This window comes from Sorex araneus, chromosome X (genome assembly GCF_027595985.1).
Source record: "Sorex araneus isolate mSorAra2 chromosome X, mSorAra2.pri, whole genome shotgun sequence".
Lineage (NCBI taxonomy): Eukaryota > Metazoa > Chordata > Mammalia > Eulipotyphla > Soricidae > Sorex > Sorex araneus.
The window spans coordinates 290660080-290677762 of record NC_073313.1 but is presented as its reverse complement, the minus strand read 5'-3'; positions in this window follow the sequence as shown (position 1 = coordinate 290677762).

The following is a 17683-nucleotide window of genomic DNA, read 5'->3' as shown; positions in this document are numbered from 1 at the left end:
GGGCCAGAGAAAAAGTACAGCAGGTAAGCTGTTTGCCTTGCATGCAGCCAACCTGGGTTTGACCCATACACAGCCAGCAGTGATCCATGAGCAATGAGACAGGAGTAAGTCCTCAGCATATCTGTGTATGGTCCCCAAACAAAACAAAAATAAAGAGAATTAAGTAACTTTGCTTGTTATCCTCTTACTAGTATAGGTTTTCATTATTTATATGAAATGTTAATTACAAAAATATTCTATATAATATACAGCCTGGGCTGGAGCGATAGCACAGCAGGTAGGGTGTTTGCCTTGCACGCGGCTGATCTGGGTTCGAGTCCTCCACCTCTCTCAGAGAGCCCGGCAAGCTACTGAGAGTATCCCGATAGCATGCAGAGCCTGGCAAACTCTCCATGGTGTATTCGATATGCCAAAAACAGTAACAAGTCTCACAATGGAGAGGTTACTGGTGCCCGCTTAAGCAAATTGATGAACAATGGGAGGACAGTGCTATAATATACAGCCTATTCAAGTATTTTGGTGTATGCCAAAAAATACTTTCATTCCTTTTAATATTTTATTTGACTCTCTTTAAAAATTAGAATGTGCTCTATTTTTTTCAGTGAGCCTAGCTAAGAGTTTATCAATTTTACTAGATTTTCTATTTTTAATTTAGTCACCTTGACATTGCAAAGTCATTTATGATGGACTTTAAGCAGATGGTTTTGCAGCTCTGACCCTTTCACCAGTGTCCACTTCCCTCCACCGGTGCAACCCTCCCCTGTTTGCTTCCGAGGTTCTGAATCTGATTTTATGAAGTGGGTTTTTTTCAAATACACTTTTAGAATAATAAGGTTTCATACATAACCCTTTATCACACTTCAGCACCACCTCCTCCTCAGGTTGAATGTTTCCCTCCATCATAGGTGTTGTCTCCTCCCTGTCCTATCTCTTGCCCCCTCAGGTGGCATGTTTCTTACTGAACACCAATTCTATTCTTTATTTTCCACTGAGTTTGGGTACTTGTTATGCCACCACAATGTTTCTTTATGTCCCACTCATGAAATAGGTGATTCTTTGCTGCTCTCTCGTCTTTCCTTTCGTTCTCTTTGACTAACTTCACTCAGCATAATACTCTCAAGTTTGCTCCATGTAGCAGCAAATTTCATGACCTTATATTTTCTTATGGCTGAGTAATATTCCATTGTGTATACTTACCATACTTTCCTTATCTAGTCATCTATTCTTAAACACTTGAATGATATTTTCATTTTATCAATCTCTTGCATAATATTTTGAGTTCCTATTTAATTTAAATTTTGCTCTAATTTCTATTATTGAATTTTGGCTTCCCCTTCTAGTTCTTTCATGTCAGATTTCTGACTTTCTGTAATGTCAGATTTTGGGGACATTTTTTGACATCACTTTCTTATGATCTGTTATGAATCTTTATTACTTTGAACTTCCCTCTGAATACTGCTATTACAGCATCCCATGAGAACTTATGGTCTTTTTGACCTTAATCTGTCTTAAGGTAATTTTTAATTTCATCACTCATCCAATAATTATTCAGGAATACATTAAATGTCATGCACATGAGAACTTTCCAGTTTCTGTTTTTGGTCAATTTCTATTATTATACATTGTGGTAAATAATATATGATTATTTTTTATTCTTATATATGTATTGAAGACTTGTAATTTCTTTTTTTTAATTTTTATTAGAGAATTACTGTGATGTACAGTTACAAACTTATGAACTTTTGTGTTTGCATTTCACTCATACAGTGATCGTTTACCCATCCCTCCACCAGTGCCCATTCACCTCCACCAATGTTCCCAGGATCCCTCTCACCACCTCAGCCCATACCCCACCATCCCACCCTGCCTCTGTGGCAGGGCATTCCCTTTTGTTCTCTATCCTTTTGGGTGTTTTAGTTTGCAATAGAGGTATTGAGTGGCCTTCATGTTCAGTCTATAGTCTACTTTTAGTTCTCATCTTCCAACTTGAATGGGTCCTCCCAACATTCTCAGCTTGCTGTTCCCTTCTCTATCTGAGCTGCCTTTTCCCCCAGCATGTGAGGCCAGTTTCCAAGCTGTCGGGCAGATCTCCTGGTCCTTTTCTCTACAACTCTTGGGTATTAGTCTCCCACTCTGTTACTTTATATTCCACAGATGAGTGCGATCTTTCTATATCTGTCTCTCTCTTTCTGACTCATTTCACTTAACATGATACTTTCCATGTTGATCCACTTATATGCAAATTTCATGACTTTACCTTTTCTAACAACTGCATAGTATTCCATTGTGTAGATGTACCAAAGTTTCTTTAACCAGTCATCTGTTTTGGGGCACTCTGTTGTTTTTTTCCAGATTTTTGCTATTGTAAATATTGCTGCAATGAACATACAAATTTTTGCCTCTCCGGGATATATTCTCAGGAGTGGTATTGCTGGGTCAAATGAAAGCTCAGTTTCTAATTTTTTGAGAATCATCCATATTGTTTTCCACGAGGACTGAACCTGTCAGCATGGCACTCCCACCGCAGTGAAGGAGAGTCCCTTCTCCCCACATCCACACCAACACTGGTTGCTTTTGTTCTTTTGGATGTGGGCCAGTATCTGTGGTGTAAAATGATATCTCATTGCTGTTTTAATCTGCATCTCCCTGATGATTAGTGATGTAGAGCATTTTCTCATGTGTCTTTTACCCATTCTAATTTCTTCTGTGAGAAAGTTTCTGTTCATTTCCATCCCCCATTTTTTCATGGGGTTGGGAGTTTTCTTCTTGTAGAGTTCAACCAGTGCCTTGTATATCCTTGATATCACCCCCTTATTAGATGGGTACTGGCTGAATATCCTTTCCCATTATGTAGACTGTCTTTGTATTTTGGTCACTGTTTTTTTTTTTTTTTTTTGTGATGCAGAAGCTTCTTAGTTTAAGATAGTCCCATTTGTTTATCTCTGTTTTCACTTGCTTGGCCAGTGGTGTGTCATCTTTGAAAATACCTTTAACTTAAATGTCATGGAGGGTTTTGCCAACCTTGTCTTCCATGTACCTTATGGAATCTGGTCTGATGTTGAGATCTTTAATCCACTTTGACCTGACTTTTTTACATGGCATTAAGTAGAGATCTAAGCCCATTTTTTTTTTTTTCATGTAGCTCTCCAGTTTTGCCAGCACCATTTGTTGAAGAGGCTTTCTTTGCTCCAGTTTACATTTTTTGCTCCTTTATCAAAGATTGGATGATCATATATTTGGGGGCGTGTGTCAGGATATTCAACCCTGTTCCATTGGTCTGTGGCTCTGCCTTTATTCCGGTACTATGCTGTTTTAATTATTACTGCTTTGTAGTAGAGATTAAGGTTGGGGAGGGTTATTCCTCCCATCTTCTTTCTCCCATATTCTTTAGCTATTCATGGGGCTTATTGTTCCATATTAATTTCAGGGGTGTTCACTCTATTTCTTTGAAGAATGTCATGGGTATCCTTATAGGGATCACATTGAATGTGTACGATGCTTTGGGGAGTATTTCCATTTTGACAATATTAATTGTCCCAATCCATGAGCAGGGGATATCTTTCCATTTCTTCGTCTCCTCTATTATTTCTTGAAGTAGTGTTTTGTAGTTTTCTTTGCCTTTACCTCCTTAGTTAAGCTGATTCCGAGGTACATGATTTTCTGAGGCACGATTGTGAACGTGATTGCTTTTTTCATGTCACTTTCTTCTCTCTTGTTATTTGCTTATAGGAAAGCCATGGAATTTTGCATATTGATTTTATAGCCTGCAACTTTACTATACAAGTCTATTGTTTCTAAGTGTTTCTTGGTAGAAGTTTTAGGGTTCTCTAAGTATAGTATCAGGTCATATACAAATAGTGAGAGCTTAATTTCTTTCTTTCATACTTGAATGCCCGTAATACCTTTTTCTTGCCTAACTGCTATTGCAAGTACTTCCAGTATTATATTGAACAGAAGTGGAGAGAGTGGGCATCCTCGTCTCATCCCTGATCTTAGAGGGAAGGCTCTTAGTTTTTTCCCACTGAGGATGATGCTTGCCGTAGGCTTGTAGTAGATGGCTTTGACTGTATTGAGGAAAGGTCTTTCAAAACCCATTTTGGTGAGAGTTTTCATCATAAATGGGTGCTGGATCTTGTCAAATGCTTTCTCTGCATCTATTGATATGACCATATGGTCCTTATTGTTCCTTTTTTGATATGATGGGTTATGTTGATTGATTCCCGAATGTTAAACCATCCTTGCATCCCCGGGATGAATCCCACTTGGTTGTGGTGTATGCTATTTTTGATGAGTTGTTGAATTCTGTTTGCTAATATTTTGTTGAGAATCTTTCCATCCATGTTTATCAGGGATTTTGGCTGTAGTTTTCTTTTTTTGTGGTGTCTTTGTTTGCTTTTGGTATTAGGGAGATATGAGGCTAATAGAAACTGTTTGAGAGGGTTTCTGTTTCTTCAATTTGCTGGAAAAGCTTGAGAAGAACTGGCAATAGGTCTTTTTTAAATGTTTGGAAGAATTCTCCAGTGAATTCATCTGGAGCTGGGCTTTTGTTTTTGGTAAGACTTTTGATTAAAGTTTCAATTTCCTTGATATTAATAGGACTGTTCAGGTATTCCAGGTCTTCTTGGTTCAGCTTTGGGAGATTATATGAATCCAGGAATTTTTCCATTTCTTCTAGGTTCTTCTCTTGTTTCGTGGCATACAGATTATCAAAGTAGTCTCCGATGATCATTTTGAATTTCTTTGTTTTCTGTTGTGATATTTTCCTTTTCATTTCTGATTTGGTTTATTATGGTTCTCTCTCTTCCTTTGTGAGTGTTGCTTGTGGTTTATCAATCTTGTTTTTTTCTCGAAGAACCAGCTTTTGGTTTCATTGATCTTTCAGATTTTATTTTGGGTTTCCATGTCATTAATTTCTGCTCTAAGTTTTATTATCTCTTTCCTTCTGCCTAGTTTGGATTCCTTTTTTTTTGGGTCCTTTTCTAAAACCTTAAGCTGTGAAGTCAAGTTATTTATGTGGGCCCTTTCTTCCTTCCTGAGAAATGCTTGCAGAGTTATAAATTTTCCCCTTAAGATGGCGTTAACTACGTCCCACAGGTTCTGGTAGCTCATGTCTTCATTCTCATTTGTTTCCAGGTACCTTTTGATTTCTTCCTTGATTTTCTTCCTGACCCATTCGTTGTTCAACATCTAGTTGTTTAATTTCCAGGTGTTTGATTTGGTTTTCTGTGTCTGTACATGATTAACTTCTATCTTCAGTGCATCATGGTCTGAAAAGATAGCTGATACAATGTCTATCTTTCTGATTCAGTTGAGGTATGTTGTGTGGCCCAGCACATGGTCTATTCTGGAAAATGTTCCATGTGCACTGAAAACAATGTGTATTCTTGGGGGGGGGGATATAATGCTCTGTTTAGATCTATTAGCCCTCTCTCATTTATTTCTTCCTTCAAAGCCAGTATTTACTTGGTGAGTTTTTTTTTTTTCTTTTTGGGTCACACCCGGCGATGCACAGGGGTTGCTCCTGGCTCTGCACTCAGGAGTCACTCCTGGCAGTGCTCAGGGGACCATATGGGATGCTGGGAATCGCACCCAGGTCGGCCGCGTGCAAGGCAAATGCCCTACCCGCTGTGCTATTGCTCCAGCCCCTCCTTGGTGAGTTTTAATCTTCTTGATCTATCCAGAGGTGATAGGGTGGTGTTGAAGTCTCCAACTACTATTGTGTTGCTCACAATGTCCTTCTTAAGGTCTGTTAGCGGTTGTTGTAGGTATTTAGCTGGTCCCTCATTGGGTGCGCACACGTTTAAGAGTGTGATTTCTTTATGCTGTACATATCTCTTGATTAATGAAAAATGGCCTTCACTATCCCTTCTAATCTTTTTCAACCTGAAATCTATGTTGTCCGATAATAGTAATGCCACTCCAGTTATTTTGAGGGAGCTGTTTGCTTGGAGGATTGTTTCCCATCCTTTGACTTTGACTCTGTGTTTGTTTTGGCTATTCAGATGTGTTTCTTGCAGGCAGTAAAATGTTGGGTTCAGTCTCTGAATCCATTTTGCCACTCTGTGTCTCAATTTGTGAATTTAGACCATTGACATTGAGAGAGATTATTGTTATGGGATTTTGTGCCATCTTTCTGTAAAATTTTGTTGTGCTTTTAGGGTTTTTTCTTGTCTTACAATAGCCCCTTTAGTCCTTCATTTAGGTTTGGTTTTGAATCTATTCAGTTCCTGAGCTGTTGTTTATCCACAAAATAGTGTATCATTCCTTCAAGTTTGAATGAGAGCTTAGCTGGATAAAGTATTCTTGATGAAGTGTTCATTTCATTGAATTTTTTCACTATATCCCACCACTGCCTTCAGGCTTGGATGGTTTTCTCTGATAGGTCTGCTGTGCATCTAAGGGGTGCTCCTTTGTATGTGATTTCCTTCTTTGACCTTGCTCCTTGCAGTATTGTGTCTCTATCCATGACGTCCATCATTCTAACTATGATATGTCTTGGAGTTTTTCTGTTAGGGTCTCTTTGAGCTGGCACCCTTCGGGCTCCTTGAATCTGGATGCCTGAATTCTCCAGCTCTGGGAACTTTTCAGCAATAATTTCTTTTACTGTGGCTTTTACACTGGGGTTACTTCCCAGTCCTTGTGGTACTCCAATTATTCTAATGTTGTTCCTCTTGAAATCATCCCTAGGTCTCTGATTCGCCCTAGAGCTATTTTGAGGTCTCTTCCCATTGTTTGTTGTTGCCTGTAGGCTTCCTGCAGCTCATCTTCAAGCTCACTGATTCTGTTTTAGGCTGTAGCTATTCTACTCTTGAGGACACCCACTGAGTTTTTTATTTCATCTACTCAATCCTTCATTTCTTTTTGTAGCTTTTTTATTTCTGCTCTCATTTCTTCCTGTATTTTCTCATCTGTCTGTTCTATTGTTTCTGTCAGGTCCTCCTTTAATTTAATGGATACTTTTTCGATCTTTACATTGAGTTCATTGAACATCTTCAGCATTTCAACTCTGAATTCTTTATCGGAGAGCTCAAGTTTGTAGGAAACATCTATTGAGGCTTCTGGACTCCTTTCATCATCCTCTCCTTTTGGTGGAGATTTGCGCTGTGTCTTCATGTTGTTGTCGTGGTATGGAAGAGGGACCTTTATGTTCACTATCCCTGTTCCCTCTTGTTGTGAAACAGGAATCTGGATGGGTTCGGTCCATGGTAGTTGCCTTTTTATTTTCCCCTTCTAGAACATGTCCTTCCTCTCAGATGTTTCTCTAATCCTTATGTGAGGCCTAAAGTGATGCTTTCGGAGAATGTGCTCTTTTACATTGGGCTTTGCACAGGTACTTGTATTCATTGGCATTTGGGTAAAATTAGGATAGACTAGAGGCCTATTGTCCTACTGGTTTTTGGATAGCTAGGATGTTACTCATGCACATAGGTGATGAAGCCTGAGATGTAACAACAGATTGCTAGGTGTCAAAAAAGTAACAGTGGCCACCGGCCCAAATGGAGACCATGCCCACTTTTGCCGAGGCCACGCCCCCTGAGGATTAGGCCATGCTCATTTTCCATAATAGCTGGGTCCTAGACGCAGGCTGGGACAAGGGAAGGGTGTGTAGGGGGATGTCACACACCTGGGCCAGAAGAGAAAAAGGCTGCAATGCTGGGGGTCAGCGTGCCACCAGCTAAGGTGGCAGTAAGACTTGTAATTTCTTATAGAAGACATGATGTCTCTACTTTGGGAAAGTTTAGAATTAGTTTATGATTTGCTTATATAGAGTTTGCATATATTGCTAAGGCATGTAAACACTTTAGTTTAATGACTTTATTAATAAGAAAGTGTAATCATAGATGTTTATATATTGCTTTTTCTTGTAGGGTACTTCTATAAGGCTACTATTATACAATAATAATTCATTTTTGAGATATTTGCTACTATCCACCAGACCTTGCTCTAGGTATCAATGGTATAAGAGTGGACACAGCTTCATGAGACCACCACTGTGGTGGAGAGTGCTGACAGAGCTGACAATAATGCTCCAGTGAGTAAGTAGGTAATCTCTGAGTAATAAATGGAAGAATAAACAGGATGAAGATAAAGAGACTGGCAGGGGAAGACTGAATGGTTACTGCTTTGCTCAGGATTCAGGAAAGCCTCTTTCAGTAACTGACAATGAGGTAGAGCAGAGGAGAGTTTTCTTCACAAATATAAATGTTTTTAGCATATTATTTTTATTTATATCTTACTTGGAAAATAAGGAAACAAGTTGCATCAGGCCAGCTATCCAGAGTGGTACAGTGAAGAAGTTAGACATTCTTTTGGTGTGTGTGTTTTCGGGAAAGGGGCATGACTGGCAGCTCATGAGACCACTTGGGGATCATGTAGTACCAGGGATTGAACCTGGTGTTTCACATGTAAAACATTTGCTGTAGTCCTTTGAGCCCATCTCCCCAGCATACAACAGCGCATGCTTTTTTCAATGCATACTTAACTCAGATCCTATGCTTTATCCTATGCGTTATCCTCGTTAGTGGAGGTTGGTCACTGACAAGAAGCTTACTTGATTTGTACAACAGAATGTAGCACAAGAAAACAAACAGATTAGAAACCAGGGTCCTGATGTGGACCCTCACAAAGGGGAGTCAGAGCTCCATACTAAAATTATAGACCTAAATTGTGACCTGAAGAAGAAAGAAAAGCTCTGGTTTTAAAATATTCACTATTTCTATTTTATATATCCAAATCCTAGCACTAAGTGCAATTTCAGATCAGTGTGTAAAATAAGCAAGTTTTAAAGAAAATAACATGAAAGAAATGAGCTAGAATATAAGCCAGTTGAAGAAATAGAAAATACCAATGAACATGCCAAAATATATTTATTCTTTTTCTTTATATTATTTTTTTACATTGTATTATTTGAAATATTGTTACTATACTACCTCCACTACCTCCATTACCCAGCCACAGCCATGCTCCAGGCCACTTTCCGGAAAAACATCATAAGACACTTAATACCCATTTTTCATAGTTACTGCACCATATTTGATGAGGTTAAAATATGGTGTGAACCATGGGAACACCTGTAAGGGTGATTAAAGGCTGCCCTAAAAGCCTCCATCCATCCCTCTTGGATCCCAGCAAGCTACTGAGAGTATCCTGCTGCATGGCAGAGCCTGGCAAGCTACCCGTGGTGTATTCGATATGCCAAAAACAGTAACAACAATGGGCCTCATTCCCCTGACACTGAAAGAGCCCCCAATATGGCAGCATTAAGAAGGATAAGTAAGGAGAGGTTGATAAAATCTCAGGGATGAAGTAGACTGTCCAAACGAAGAACTGAAATGATTGTCTGTACTTTCAATGCACGTACACTGGCATCAGAAGCATCCATTGAGGACCTGATGGTGCAAGCACAGAAGATCAACTACAACATCAGTTGTTTGTCTGAGATGAGAAGTCATCGATCACATCATGCCATTTTCTTTTTTTTTTTTTGCTTTTTGTGTCACACCCAGCGATGCTCAGGGGTTACTCCTGGCTTTGCACTCAGGAATTACTCCTGGCGGTGCTTGGGGGACCATATGGGATGCCGGGGATCAAACCCGGGTCGGCTGCGTGCAAGGCAAACGCCCTACCCGCTGTGCTATCGCTCTGGCCCCATCATGCCATTTTTGACACTGAGAAGAACTATTCCTCAGAACATGTGACAATAAAGGCGTCGGTGGTGTCAGTGTCCTTGTCAACATGAACTTGGCCATGAACATTGATTCATTTGAATGCCTAACAACATGAATTGGACGATTATGCTTGAATAGATGTGGCTCACTGCCAGCAATTTCTTTTCTTTCTTTTTTCACAATCACACAATGATCAAACCCATCCCTCTACCAGTGCACATTCCCCACCACCAATATCCCTGGTATATGCCCCCCTTTCCCACCCTCCTCCTGCCTCCATGGCAGACAATATTCCCCTTACTCTCTCTCTACTTTTGGGCATTATGGCTTGCAATACAGACACTAAGAGGTCATCATGTTTGATCCATTATATACTTTCGGCATGCATCTTCCATCCCAACTGGTTCCTCCAGCCATCATTTTCTTAGTTATCCATTCTCTATTTCATCTGCATTTTTCTCCACTCATAAATAAATCTTCCAGCTATGAGGCAATTCTCCTGGCCCTCGTATCTACTGTCCTTGGGTGTCAGCCTCATGTGATGTTATTCTATACTCCACAAATGAGTGCAGTCCTTCTATGTCTGTCCCTCTCTTTCTGACTCATTTCACTTAGCAGGATACTCTCCATGTCTATCCAATTATGAGCAAATTTCATGACTTCATCCCTCCTAACAGTTACATAGTATTCCATTGTGTTGGTGTACCAAAGTTTCTTTAACCAGTCATTTGTTTTAGGGCACTCGGGTTGTTTCCAGATTTTGGCTGTTGTGAACAGTGCTGCAATGAATATATAGGTACAAATGTCATTTCTACTGTGCGTTTTTGCATCCTTGGGATATATTCCCAGAAGTGGTATTGCAGGGTCATATGAAAGCTCAATTTCTAGTTTTTGAAGGACTGTCCACATTGTTTTCCAGAAAGGCTGGACCAGTTGGCATTCCCACCAACAGTGAAGGAGTGTCCCTTTTCCCCCACATCTGTGCCAGTACTGGTTGCTTTTTTTCTTTTGAATGTGTGCCAGTCTCTGTGGTGTGAGATGATATCTCATTATTGTTTTGATTTTCATCTCCCTGATGACTAGCGATGTGGAACATTTTTTCATATGCCTTTTGGCCATTTGTATTTTTTTTTTTGAGGACACTTGTGTTTATTTCTTCTCCCCATTTTTTGATGGGGTTGGAGGATTTTTTCTTATACAATTCTACTATTGTCTTGTATATCCTTGATATTAATCCCTTTTCAGATGGGTATTGGGTAAATATTATTTCCCATTCTGTGGGCTCTTTCTGTATTTTTGTCACTGTTTCTTTTGAAGTACTGCCAGCAGTTTCTATCTTTGTCGTCTATGCACCAACATCAAACTACAATGAAGAAGAAATTGGAAAATTCTACATGGAGCTGGAGAAGTTTTATAAGAAGACCACACCTTCTACAAGATCATTGTCGGTGATTTCAATGCCAAGATAGGACTGAAGGTCGCCCAAAAAACTCCACATTGGGAACCATGGCCTAGAATGGAACGAACAGGGTGAAAACTGTCTGAGTTCATTATGTTGACCAAGACCATCCATGGTAACTCACAGTTCTACAAAGCCAAATCTAAACATTGGACATGGGAGTCTCCTGGTGGACTGTTCCACAATGAAATTGACCACACCATATTCAATTGACGGTTTTGCCTGACTGATGTCACTGTTGTTCCAAAATTCCAAATGGGATTGGACCACTGTCTCCTTTACAGAGCAGGGAGAAAGGACCGCAAAGTTTAAGTTTAAGAAGAGATCTCCCACCAGCTGGGAGCTCTTTGGCACTATTTTGGCAACGTGGGAAGATGCACATCGATGAGGAATACAATTGACTGGTTCAGCACCTCCATGACTGCGCGAGGAATGCTGAGAGTGAGAAAGCCACAAACAGATGTCTGTCTTCAGAAACTCTCGAGCTCATTCGCCAGCATGGTATGGCAAGAGCATCAGGCAATCACAAGCTAACATCCGAGCTTGCGAAGCTGTGCAGAAAAGCAATAAAGGAAGACCTCAAAGAGAGAAGAGCAAGAGTGTTGGGCCAATGCAGCAGAAGCTGGGAAAAGTATTCAAAACGCTCGCCTGTCCTTCTCCAACTACAAGATGAAGATGACTGCCCTCCAATGCCCTGATGGATCTATCACATCTTCCAGAAGGGCAATGATGAGGATTATTCACACACACACACACACACACACACACACACACACACACACGCACACACTGTACCATCGTTTCTTTACCCAACCTTCTGTTCTTAGACACTTGAGTTGTTTGTACCTCTTGGCTATTGTGAATAGTGCTCTAATGAACATAGATGTCTTGTGTGTGTGTGTGTGTATGTGTGTGTGTGTGTGTGTGTGTGTGTTTGGGGACATACCGAGTGGTAATCAGGAGTTACTCATGGCTCTGCACTCAGGAATAACTCTTGGTCGCATTTGCGGAACCATATGGGATTCTGGGAGTTGAACCTAAGTTGGCCATATGCAATCCAAATGCCCTACCTTCTGTACAAGATGACTTTTCTGAATAGTGTTTTCTGTGCCCTTGGTGTAGATGCCAATAAGTGGAATTGCTCATTCTGAATATTTTGAGAAGTCTCTATACTATTTTTCAAAAAGGTTGAGTGGGTTGACATTCCCAGTAATTGGTTTAGAGTTCCTTTCCCCTATCCATGAAATGCTGATTGTTTTCATTCTTATTTTATGCATACCATTCTCATTGCTGTGAGGTGATAGCTTATTTTAAAAGCGATGGAGAGCCTTTTTTTATATGACCATGTATATTTACTCTTACTAATTTCCAAAGTAGTGCAACATAAACGAAGTCTCTATTTTAGCCTTTTCTTTTATATCAGCAAACATGAGAGTCTAATATTATCTTATTTTTTTTATTATTTTTTTTTTTTTTGCTTTTTGGGTCACACCCAGCGATGCTCAGGGGTTACTCCTGGCTTTGCACTCAGGAATTACTCCTGGCGGTGCTTGGGGGACCATATGGGATGCCGGGGATCGAACCCGGGTCGGCCGCGTGCAAGGCAAACGCCCTACCCGCTGTGCTATCGCTCCGGCCCCTTTTACCATTTTTTTTTCTAATATTATCTTAATATGGCGAGGTAACTGTAGATGAAAATGCCCTATGGTCTAGTGAAATTTTTTAAAAAAAATTTATTGAATCACCATGTGGAAAGTTATAAAGTTCTCAGGCCTTTGTCTCAGTTATACAATATTCAAACACCCATCCCTTCACCAGTACCCATATTCCACCACCAAAAACCCCAGTATACGCCCCGCCCCCGCTCCCACACCCCCAACTGTATAACTGATGAATTTCACTTCATTTTCTCTTTACCTTGATTACATTCCATATTTCAACATAAAACTCACTATTGTTGTTGGAGTTTCTCCCCAAGAAAGACAGCCCTAGGTCTAGTGAAATCTTATATTGATTCTTTTTTTTTAATTTATTTTTTTATTGAATCACCATGTTGAAAGTTACAAAGCTTTAAGACTTAAGTCTCAGTTACATAATGCTCGAACACCCATCCCTCCACCAGTGCTTGTATTCCACCACCAAGAACCACAGTAAACCTCCCACCCCACCCCGCCCTGCCCCCCGGCCCCCCACCCCATCAGTGTAGTTGGTAAGTTACACTTTACTTTCTTTTTACCTTGATTACATACGACAACAACAACAACAACAACAACAACAAAAACCTCACTATTATTGTTTGGAGTTTCCCCCCCAGAGTTGGACCTGCTGGAAAGGAAGCATTTGATAATTTGTTTTCCACTGCTGTGATTGAGGAGATATGAGGTCATGTGGCCACAGTAGCGGCTGTGAGGTTCTAGATTTCTGTATTTTAGTGACTAAGTCCAGATGGATTTCTGCCAGAGGTTGCATCTTTGCTAGATTGTACCTCTCTGCTACTTTATATTCCACATATGAGTGCAATCTTTCTGTATCTGTCTCTTTCTTTCTGACTCATTTCACTCAACATGATACTTTCCATGTTGATCCACTTACATGCAAATTTCATGACTTCATGCTTTCTAACCGCTGCATAGTATTCCATTGCGTAGATGTACCAAAGTTTTTTTAGCCAGTCATCTGTTCTCGGGCATTCGTTTTTTTTTTCCAGATTCTGGCTATTGTAAACTGTGCTGCGATAAACATACAGGTGCAGATGTCATTTTGACTATATTTTTTTGCTTCTCTAGGGTATATTCCCAGGAGTGGTATTGCTGGGTCAAATGGAAGCTCAATTTCTAATTTTTTGAGAATCGAACATATTGTTTTCCAGAAGGGCTGAACCAGTCGACATTCCCACCAGCAGTGTAGGAGGGTTCCTTTCTCCCCGCATCCACGCCAACAGCGGTTGTTTTTGTTCTTTGGGATGTGAGCCAGTCTCTGTGGTGTGAGATGGTATCTCATAGTTGTTTTGATCTGCATTTCCCTGATGATTAGTGATGGAGAGCATTTTTTCATGTGCCTTTTAGCCATTTGTATTTCTTCCTTGAGAAAGTTTCTGTTCATTTATTCGCACCATTTTTTGATGGGGTTGGGTGTTTTCTTTTTGTAGAGGTCAACCAGTACTTTATATACCCTTGTTATTAATCCTTTATCGGATGGGTACTGGGTGAATATCCATTCCAATTCTGTAGATTCCCTTTGAATTCTGGTCACTGTGTCTTTTGCGGTGCAGAAGCTTTTTAGTTTAATATAGTCCCATTTGTTTATCTCTGTTTCTACTTGCTTACTTAGTTCCGTGTCATCTTTGAAGATACCTTTAGCTTCAATATCGTGAAGGGTTTTGCCGACCTTGTCTTCGATGTACCTTATGGATTGTGGTCTGATGTTGAGGTCTTTAATCCATTTTGATCTGACTTTTGTGCATGGTGTAAGGTTGATGTCTAAGCCCATTTTTTTGCATGTGGCTGTCCAGTTATGCCAGCACCATTTGTTGAAGAGGCTTTCCTTGTTCCATTTCACATTTCTTGCCCCCTTATCAAGGATCAGGTGATCATATATTTTGGGTTGTATGTAGGGATATTCCACCCTGTTCCATTGATCAGCGGTTCTGCCTTTGTTCCAGTACCATGCTGTTTTAATTGTTACTGCTTTGTAGTAAAGTTTGAAGTTGGGGAGGGTGATGCTTCCCATCGTCTTTTCCCCAAGAATTGCTTTGGCTATTCGTGGGTGTTTATTGTTCCATATGAATTTCAGGAGTGTTTGATCAATTTCTTTGAATAATTTCATGGGTATCCACATAGGGATTGCATTGAATCTGTATAGTGCTTTGGGGAGTATTGCCATTTTGACAATGTTAAGTCTTCCGATCCATGAGCAGGGAATGTGTTTCCATTTCCTCGTGTCCTCTTTTATTTCATTGAGTAGTGTTTTGTAGTTTTCCTTGTAGAGATCCTTTACTTCAGTTAGGCTGATTCCTAGGTACTTGATCTTCTGGGGCACAATTGTGAATGGGATTTTTTTTTAATGTCATTTTCCTCTGACTCGCTATTTGCGTATAGGAAGGCCATGGATTTTTGTGTATTGATTTTATAGCCTGCAACTTTACTGTACAAGTCTGTTGTTTCCAGGAGTTTCTTGATAGAGGTTTTAGGATTCTCTAGGTCTTATATTGATTCTTTATCAATATGTTATAAGGTGTAGAACACTGAGTTGTACTTCTCTCTCCCTAAATTAGACTCTGAATGTTACCTTCTTTGTAAAAATGGTCCTTTTGAGTGTTTAAGATCCTCTGGCTGCTAGGAATCTGGACTGGGGTGAACTATAAATCCAAAGATCAGTGGCCTTGTAAGGGAAGAAAACTGCAGAAGGCATACATAGAAAACAGTCATGGAATCAGAGATTGTGGTTATCCTGCCGCAAGCTAAAAACATGCCAGATCTTTTGAAGCTGGAATATGCAGGGATTTCCTGCCTAGGACAACTTTATTGGGGCTTGTCTCCAGAACCCAGAAAATATATCACCCTGTGATTTTAAGGCACTAAGTTTGTGGGAATTTATAGTAGCCCCAGAAAACAAATAAAAATAAATCTAATAGATAAATAGGTAATCTTATGTAACAGTATTTTGTAAGGACAAACAAAGCCTGGATATCGTATAAATGCTTGTCAGGGTGACTAGTTAAATTATGCCCTAAAAAGATATCTAACAATACTGTCAAGTCATCAATGATCTATTAATAAGGAAGAAAGATATAGAAATAACAGATTATATGATATACCCTTTTATTAAAAAATAAAATATAAAGCTTGCAGTTTATGTATTTTCCACAGAATTATGTGGAGTGTAAGATGATTTTCCATTTTTTCTGTTAGGAGCATTATAAATTTTTTCCAGGTAAGTTGAACACATAAATCTTTAAGGATATTTATGAAGTAATCAGTTTATTCATAAATTTTAAATTTTGCCTAATATGCATATTTATTATCAAATATTTAAGAAATTAACCTAGACAGACTTGTTTTATATTTCTCACTTAAAAATTATATTGAAATTCTTCATTGGTGCTGGAGAATGGACACTGGTGGAGGCATGGGTTCTTAAACATTGCATGAGGGAAAAACAAGCACGAAAATGTGTGAATCTGTAACTGTACCCTCACTGTGACTCACTAATTAATAAATAAATAAATTTAAAAAATTATATTGAAATTCTTAACATTAGCTATTACTTAGTATAATTTAAAGCTAATACTTCTTATTCCCCAAAAACTGTTGTCCTAAATACAGTTACTTCCAGTGGTATGGAATTTCTGAAACTCTTTCTGAGAGGTATTATGGAATAGGGATTATTAAACTTTTTCTATCCACAACATCTTTTTGCCTGAGAAATTAAAAAAAAAATTGAGAGGGGAACTCCTAAGCAGTGCTCAGGACACCCAGGCAATACTTGTGGTGATTCTTCGCTCACCTGGCAATTCAGTTTAGTACCAAGATGTGGTATGTCGCAGGATGGAAATGTTGTTCCCAACGTTCTCCCTTCTGAAATACTACACGCCATTTCATTGGTAAAGATGTGTACAGCACCTGGTCCGGACAAGGTCAGACCCAAACACCTGAAGAATCTGCCACCAGTACTCATCAATACACTGGCTCGACTCTTCACACGCTACCTGTCTGAATGCAAGGTTCCGTCTCAGTGGAAAACCAGTAGGACCATTCTGTTGTACAAGAAGGGAGACATCCATGACATTGGCAACTATCGCCCAATCTGCCTGCTGTCTGTCGTCTACAAGTTGTTCACTCGTGTCATCCTGAATAGAATAGGCAGAACACTAGACGAAGGACAACCATGCGAGCAAGCCAGGTTCTGAAGGGGATTCAGCACAATAGACCATATCCACACAGTGACCAAACTCATTGAAGTTTCTTGAAAGTTCAAGATGCCGCTCTGTCTAACGTTCATCCACTTAAAGAAGGCCTTTGATTCTGTTGAGACTGAGGCGGTCATCGAAGCCCTGGCCAAACAGGGCATTCAAACTCAGTATATCAAAATCCTCCGAGATCTGTATTGTGGATTCACCACCAGGATCTCACCATTCTACAAGGAAGTGATCATTGATGTAAAGAGAAGGGTGCGACCCGGTGATACCATTTCACCGAAACTCTTCAGTGTTGCCCTTGAGAACATCATGCGATGACTGGAATGAGAAGGAATGGGAGTGAAGATAGACAGTCGGCCATTACACCACCTCCGATTCGCTGATGACATCATTCTCATAACACCAAACATTAGCCAAGCGGCACAAATGCTGGCTGACTTCGACCACGAGTGTGGAAAGGTCGGATTGCAGCTGAATCTCAACAAGACGATGTTCATGAAAAACGAACTGGTCCCTGAAGCTCCATTTGCTCTCAATGGAATGAACATCTCCGAATGCAGCAGCTATGTGTACCTGGGTCGAGAAATCAACATGAGGAACAACTTGGTGCCAGAACTGTGCAGGAGGAAGAGAGCAGCG